Source organism: Schistocerca nitens, chromosome 1, assembly GCF_023898315.1.
Source record: "Schistocerca nitens isolate TAMUIC-IGC-003100 chromosome 1, iqSchNite1.1, whole genome shotgun sequence".
NCBI lineage: Eukaryota > Metazoa > Arthropoda > Insecta > Orthoptera > Acrididae > Schistocerca > Schistocerca nitens.
In genome coordinates, this window is record NC_064614.1 from 10,399,466 (window position 1) to 10,408,141 (window position 8,676).

The window sequence follows — 8,676 nt, forward strand, 5'->3', positions numbered from 1 at the left end:
CTCTGAATATGACTGTAGTAACAACCACGATATTGATGATAAAATGAGACGCTGGTAGCAGCGTTACCGTATACACTGCATTGGGAAGTGAGACGAGTCACAAGTAGTTGCTGGTAGTCGTGGAAATCCGTTTGAAGCTGATAACGTTGAATCGGTTTTATTATTTCTTTCCGGCAGTTGCCTGTGGAATAACCCGATAGCTTTCGAAAATCACTTTCACTGTCGTTGCTTTCCATCTCTTCCTTTGACTCTAAGCTGGCTTTTAGGATATTCACAATTTCCACGCCAGTTTCATCTTCAGTACGGTGTTTTTCTGTTTGAGAGCTCGATAAGTTTTTGGTTGTTGTGATGTTAGTACTTCTGCAGTCATTGGCTTAGTAGGGCTGTCGATACTGGATGCAGTTGTCCAACTTTCTGTTGTCCCTTCAAGAAAGTGTGGTTGTTCAAAAAATATATAGTCCAGTCAAATAGCAGATATACCTTGCAAAAGGTGGGGTAGAAGAGTTTATTTTTTCAACTCGTTCATATGGTTGGGAAGATTAGAAAACCGAGTTTTTCCAACAAAATTTCGCTTGGGAAAACTTTCTGCAGTCAAAAAACTTGGTAAATTTCGGCCTTTTTTCAGTTTTTTGAAAATATCTCAATTTTTTTGCTCCTATCGCTTTAACGTCTAGTTTTTTTTCTAAAGAGCACAAATTCTCTACAAATTTTATTCTTGCCATTTTTTTCTACTCCTAATATCTAAGGCGCTACAGCGCCTCAAAAAATACTAATTTTTCAAATTTTGAGTATAGTGGCAAGATACCTTATTTTTGAACACTATTTTTTCAGTTTCTGTTTGTGTAGTATAAATACATTATACATCATGTTATATGTTGGAATTTACCACCTCACTTTCAGGTATTCAATTTCTCTGTATGCAACATGAGGATTACTGGGCACACAACTATTGTGATTCTTACATCACTACGTCAAGTTCACTATGGGCCACCTCAGCCCTGGTATTTGTAAAACTAAAAAATGCATCATTAAGAAACATAGACACACACACACACACACACACACACACACACACACACACGTATACACACACACGCACACAAAATAAATTGTCGCAGGAAACTGAACTATTATTAGCTGCAATAGGCAACCTAATTAGGTAGGTAATTATTCTTATGTATAAAAGCCACACAGTTGACATTAAAAATAAGTAGCTTTATTACAATTAAAATGCATTGTCAGTTACTAAAAAATGTTGACAGTTTTGGGTGTGTAATACTTGTAATATCGCACATTAGCGCACTTGAGACAGATATGAGCATCACTTCCAACGTTTTGATGGGCCAGGTTCCTCAGTGTCACCAGAAATACCTTGAGTTACGGATTCAGGGTCTTTACATAGAGTTGATCCCAGATTGACCTCTTCGTTAAAAAGCGAGTCAGCCTCAGCAGGTTCGTTGATTTCGTCAGCGGTTTCCTCAACATCCTCCATAACATCTTCTTCACTGTCTTCATATAAAAATTTTGGCACGTTTTCACAGTTGACCCCAATACATTTCTTGCAAATTGAAGAACATTTCAAACCCGCTTTTCTGCAGGAGCACGCTCCGCCACAGTTCAGTTTGCATGAGCATGAAACAATGTGAAGAAGTGCTTCAGGTGCTGGATCTTGGCTCATTATAACGTGTATTGGACCGTGGGCACTGTGATTCCAGCCCCATTTCTCAGGAGGTTTCCAGTTTCCCATCCAACTTCGGGATTGATGGTAAGTCCGCAACGAATAATGTTTTGCAGCATCTTGTGTAGGTGGCAACCGTGCAAGATTCAGTTTGCTTTTTGTGGGGGACTTGGCGAATAGCTGGTACCGCAAATGGTCTAGTGTATGGGAAATGCTGACACCTCCATCATACAATGCGATAGCAACCTGTTCTCCTGCTGTTATTATTCCTTCACGGGTAGCATGTGGTTTATTGGACGTGCAAAGCGCTGAGGTTAGATGTTCATTTTTCGCAACAATATTGCAGCACTTAATTTTTCCTTGACCAAAAAAAAGCGGATGTTGTATCACATCCGCTAAAGGCGTGAGTGAACAGGATATATTCACTGTCAAACTTGTAAGATGCAGTGGAAAACCACTTGTCTTCTGCATTTCCTCTTCCTGGGTTTAAGAAAAATAAGTTTTCAATGCCTTGCCCCAAACCGGTCATGAGCACAAGCAGGTCAACATCTTTTCCTACAATGACAACACTTCCAAAATCATTGGTTCTTGAAATGGCAGATGTTACAATCATAACGTCAGCATCTTCTTGTGCCTGGTGCACTTCAATGCTACACTCCAGAAATTCCTTTTTAAGAAGTGTGATCAAACGAATCTTGTTTCGTTCGTTGTACAAGAACTTGTCCTGAGGGACTTGATTCACCATCTCTGATTCAACCACAACGTCAACCGAAGAATGTTTTTTGGACCTACGAATCCTCTCAGCACTCTTTATGGTACATTTGTTTCCCTCACATGGATACCCATCAAATACAATAGCAAATTGAGATCCAAAATGACGTTGCAGGTAAGAAACATAGCTTTTGGTTATTGACTTGAAGCAAACATTTCGAGTCCAAGTCACTTTATGGATAACGTACCCTCCATCAATGACAAAACATTTACTCGGTCCACCTGACTTCACATCTTCCACTGGAACGAAGGCATTGTAGAATGAAGGTTTTGTTCCTTTTCGCATGCCTTTTTCTGAGAGTAGGGACATTGGGTAAGGAGCAAGTTCATATTTCAGAAAGGCTTTTAACTCTTCTTCACTTTGTTTCATTAAACAAATCCTTTGTAAAAGAGTTAAAGGATCAACAGGAGTAATTTTAGTGCTCCCAGCTTTTACAGAATTGAACGCAGAAAGGAGAGTCACAACTTTATCTTTTCTACGGAACTTTACATAGTGGAAATTGTCACCAAACTATTCTTTTCATGCCTTTTTCCCCTCTTCGTGACACATATAACAATTAACATCCTCCGTTCCGACAACACCATTGCTGATAGACATTATAAAATCACTTTGAGGGAAGGGAGGATGCACTGAAAACCAATCACGCAGCTCACGCAAGTCTATGCCATCTCGTTCGATGCGACAACTTCTTGCATCTACATGCCGTTCTGACGTCACTGCGCTCACTTCGCAATACGACTCAATTTCTTCACAAATGTTCTGCATGTGAATCATACCCTATGTCCGTCTGGTTAATGCACTATCCGTAATTCCTCGGCCAGAAGTAAGTCCTCCAGAACTCTTCATGGTTCTCATCAATGTTTGTTCTATAGTCATGTCAGAAGGAACACTTTTCTGATCGCCGGATTGTAAAATGTCCTTTCGTTGTGAACTTCTCATATTCTGATAAATCCATTTTTTCATCGAGTCTCAACATATCCTGTAAGTAGAGGTCGCCACTTTTAGCGTACTTAAAATGTCCAGCTGAATGGAAGTACGGAAGCATTTTTCGTACGCTTTGAAGATGTAGTTTCCAATGTACGGCACCTGCATGCAATCGTATTACATATTGTAACACAAATAAACTTCACGCAATCCGACGTGAATGTGTTCATAGTTACTGAATATGATGCTGTTTGTCCTGGCCCTGCAGCAGAGTGAGATGGTAAATTCCAATGAATAACATGATGAGTAATATGTTTATACTACACAAACAGAAACTGAAATAACAGTGTTCAAAAATTAGGTAATTTGCCACTTTGCTCGAAATTCGAAAAATTGGTATTTTTTGACGCGCTGTAGCGCCTTAGATACTGGGAGTAGAAAAAATGGTAAGAATAAAATTCGTGGAGAATTTTGGGCTCTATAAAAAAGAAAATAGACGTCAAAGCGATAGGAGTAAATGAAACTGAGATATTTTGAAAAAACTGAAAAAAGTCCGAAATTTTCGAAGTTTTTTGACTGCAGAAAGTTTTCCCAAGAGAAATTTTGTTGGAAAAACTTGGTTTTCTAACCTTTCCAACAATATGAACGAGTTAAAAAAATAAAATCTTCTACCCCACCTTTTGCAAGGTACAGGCTTTTTTTCTGACAGTTTCACTGGACTAATAGAAGACCTTTTTATTTCTTTGTGACGCTGCACCACGTTATTTAATGTTCAGTCGCCTTACTTGTCTAAAGTAACAGTCTTTCAGATTTTCGACTACTTCTGAACTGTAACGGTCAAAATAACCAAACCATTTCTTTAGCATCGGAATGTGGATTTGGCGTTTTAAGCCAGTGGTTCAGACTTGCCAAAACTGCTGTTCGGAGTGTAGTATTGCAAATGTGTTCTGCTATATGGACTAAAATAACCAAAATATGTGTGGGAACATACAGAGTAAGAAAGGAAAAACATTTCAGAAACGTTTGAAAAGGGCGCACAATTCCTAAACTTTATAGATGCTGTCGATGGAAAGCACATACAAATCAAGCAGCCACCTCATAGCTGATGGCTGTATTATAATTACGAGAGATGTTTTTCCATTGTTTTAGTTGTTAATTTTAATGCATATTACAAACTCACCAACACTGACGTGGGAGTCTATGGAAATCGCACTGATTCTTCAACATTCAATGGTTTTTGCAATCTACCAGAAACTTAGGGAAATGCATATCTCAGGTAAGTGTCCAACATATATAAATAATACTACACCCATGTCCTATGTATCCGTTGCTGACGAGGTTTACCCTCTTTCAGAACACTGATGCGTCCATATTGTGGCCATAATTTAACTCCTGAAAAAAAAAATTCAGTTGCAGGCTTAGTCATGTTGGACGATAAATTGAATGTACTTTCGGAAGGGTCTTTACTAAATTTCGAATTTTGCATCGCCCACGAGATGTTTGAATTGATTTTGTAATTGATATTTTAAAGGCCCATTGTGTTTTGCACAACATCATTCATAGGAGAGATGGCATTAGAGACGATGCTAGTCTACATTTTTTTTCAACGTCAACTGAATCGGAAAGATATCACGCTTGAAATGCAAGACACATCTTACGTAGTTTTCTTTGCTAGAAATTTTATCGATAAAGGTCCTGGTCCCGGCGGAGGTTCGAGTCCTCCCTCGGGCATAGTTGTGTGTGTGTGTTTGTCCTTAGGATAATTTAGGTTAAGTAGTGTGTAAACTTAAGGACTGATGACCCATAAGATTTCAAACACATTTTTGATAAAGGTCAGCTTGCATGGCAAAACAAGTACATGTAACCAGGTTAAATCTAGAAATCTATGTATATATACAACTAAAAATACATAACTATTCATACATATAAAATGCTTTTTTTCTTCCACACCCCACAACTGAGCTTCAGATTTCACCACTGCTTCTTCTCACAGAGCTTTTAGTTTATTTTTGTCATTATACAGGGTGTTTATAAATGAATATCGGGGTTTAACTCTTTATAATATTTATTGTATTAAACTTACAGTTATAAATGATATGTTAAATGAAAGAGCAACTCAAACAGTTTTACCAACACTTGTTAGTAAAAACCATGATACTAGCAAGAGAGAGGTCAGAGAACAATCTAGTGGAACTGAACAAATTTATCGTTACTGTTTCCCATTTCTCAAGCTGTGTCACATATATCACCATAAATAGTCGTGTTGAGAGTACACCAGCCGCATCCATCTGCGGAAGTTGCAGTCGTCGTGGAGATGAGCGATGATGTGCAGGTGTGAATTTACCTACACTGTGGATGTGAGGTTGTATCCGCGAACTCCTACGTTCGAAGTCAAAGTAAGAGCCCATTCACGAGTCAAAACAACCTGCTTGCACGCCTTCCAGGAGCAGAGCAGACACATGACTCAGTTGTGTGGTCGTAAGTGAGCACTTCGTCAAGCCTAAAGCTCCATAGAAAAGCACCAATTTGTTCCTCTGCTGGTAGAGAAACACAATGATTGTGCTTCAAGTGCCACAATAGACATTTTATAGGGTTGAGTTTGAGAGTGATCACTGGACGCTTTGCAATGTATCAAACAGATTATACACTCTCCATTGAGGTGCATCAGTTGGTCACCCCCAGAGAGTCTCTTAACACAGTCTGCCTCGACATTAGCAAACCTCGGTTCACTAATTTGGACTCTCGACTCAGCCAATGGTGATCTTCATTACAACCTGTTTTCCTCCCACTCTTACTACACATGAAAGAGCTGGCCAGCCCTGAGCAGTTCGTGCAAAATATTCTAGAGTCTTCTTCAATAATTTAAAGTAACCTGTGTTTTAACTGCTTAGTGAAAGTGCTATGTATTCTACGTGGGAAGAGTTCTTAACTGTTGGCTCACAGGCGCCTGCGTGGCTACAGGAGATACATTCCAATGGGGCGGAGGAAAACTGCAGGCAACTCTTGTTACACGATTCTTTACTGCCTCCTTCCAACTTGCGCCCATGGCCCTGACAAAGAGAAGCGCTTGTTGGGGCGTTTCATAGGACGGCTTTGCTGCACACTGCAAAATTCTGCCCTTTGGCCACTGAGAAAAAACTACCTGCTTGCCCTGACCAACCCAAAGTCCGTTGCTTTCTCAGCCTCTCTTGTTATCCTTTTTTTTTTTTTTGTCATCAGTCTACTGATTGGTTTGATGCGGCCCGCCACGAATTCTTTCCTGTGCTAACCTCTTCATCTCAGAATAGCACTTGCAACCTACGTCCTCAATTATTTGCTTGACGTATTCCAACCTCTGTCTTCCTCTACAGTTTTTGCCCTCTACAGCTCCCTCTAGTACCATGGAAGTCATTCCCTCGTGTCTTAGCAGATGTCCTATCATCCTGTCCCTTCTCCTTATCAGTGTTTTCCACATATTCCTTTCCTCTCCGATTCTGCGTAGAACCTCCTCATTCCTTACCTTATCAGTCCACCTAATTTTCAACATTCGCCTCATCTCAAATGCTTCGATTCTCTTCTGTTCCGGTTTTCCCACGGTCCATGTTTCACTACCATACAATGCTGTACTCCAGACGTACATCCTCAGAAATTTCTTCCTCAAATTAAGGCCGGTATTTGATATTAGTAGACTTCTCTTGGCCAGAAATGCCTTTTTTGCCATAGCGAGTCTGCTTTTGATGTCCTCCTTGCTCCGTCCGTCATTGGTTATTTTACTGCCTAGGTAGCAGAATTCCTTAACTTCATTGACTTCGTGACCATCAATCCTGATGTTAAGTTTCTCACTGTTCTCATTTCTGCTACTTCTCATTACCTTCGTCTTTCTCCGATTTACTCTCAAACCTACTGTGTACTCATTAGACTGTTCATTTCGTTCAGCAGATCATTTAATTCTTCTTCACTTTCACTCAGGATAGCAATGTCATCAGCGAATCGTATCATTGATATCCTTTCACCTTGTATTTTAATTCCACTCCTGAACCTTTCTTTTATTTCCATCATTGCTTCCTCGATGTACAGATTGAAGAGTAGGGGCGAAAGGCTACAGCCTTGTCTTACACCCTTCTTAATACGAGCACTTCGTTCTTGATCGTCCACTCTTATTATTCCCTCTTGGTTGTTGTAAATATTGTATATGACCCGTCTCTCCCTATAGCTTACCCCTACTTTTTTCAGAATCTCGAACAGCTTGCACCATTTTATATTGTCGAACGCTTTTTCCAGGTCGACAAATCCTATGAAAGTGTCTTGATTTTTCTTTAGCCTTGCTTCCATTATTAGCTGTAACGTCAGAATTGCCTCCCTCGTCCCTTTACTTTTCCTAAAGCCAAACTGATCGTCACCTAGCGCATTCTCAATTTTCTTTTCCATTCTTCTGTATATTATTCTTGTAAGCAGCTTAGATGCATGAGCTGTTAAGCTGGTTGCGCGATAATTCTCGCACTTGTCAGCTCTTGCCGTCTTCGGAATTGTATGGATGATGCTTTTCCGAAAGTCAGATGGTATATCGCCAGACTCATATATTCTACACACCAACGTGAATACTCGTTTTGTTGCCACTTCCCCCAATGATTTTAGAAATTCTGATGGAATGTTATCTATTCCTTCTGCCTTATTTGACCGTAAGTCCTCCAAAGCCCTTTTAAATTCCGAGTCTAATACCCGATCCCCTATCTCTTCTAAATCGACTCCTGTTTCTTCTTCTATCATATCAGACAAATCTTCACCCTCATAGAAGCTTTCAATGTATTCTTTCCACCTATCTGCTCTCTCCTCTGCATTTAACAGTGGAATTCCCGTTGCACTCTTAATGTTACCACCGTTGCTTTTAATGTCACCAAAGGTTGTTTTGACTTTCCTGTATGCTGAGTCTGTCCTTCCGACAATCATATCTTTTTCGATGTCTTCACATTTCTCCTGCAGCCATTTGTCTTAGCTTCCCTGCACTTCCTGTTTATTTCATTCCTCAGCGACTTGTATTTCTGTATTCCTGATTTTCCCGGAACATGTTTGTACTTCCTCCTTTCATCAATCAACTGAAGTATTTCTTCTGTTACCCATGGTTTCTTCGCAGCTACCTTCTTTGTACCTATGTTTTCCTTCCCAACTTCTGTGATGGCCCTTTTTAGAGATGTCCATTCCTCTTCAACTGTACTGCCTACTGCGCTATTCCTTATTGCTGTATCTATAGCGTTAGAGAACTTCAAACGTATCTCGTCATTCCTTAGTACTTCCGTATCCCACTTCTTTGCGTATTGATTCTTCC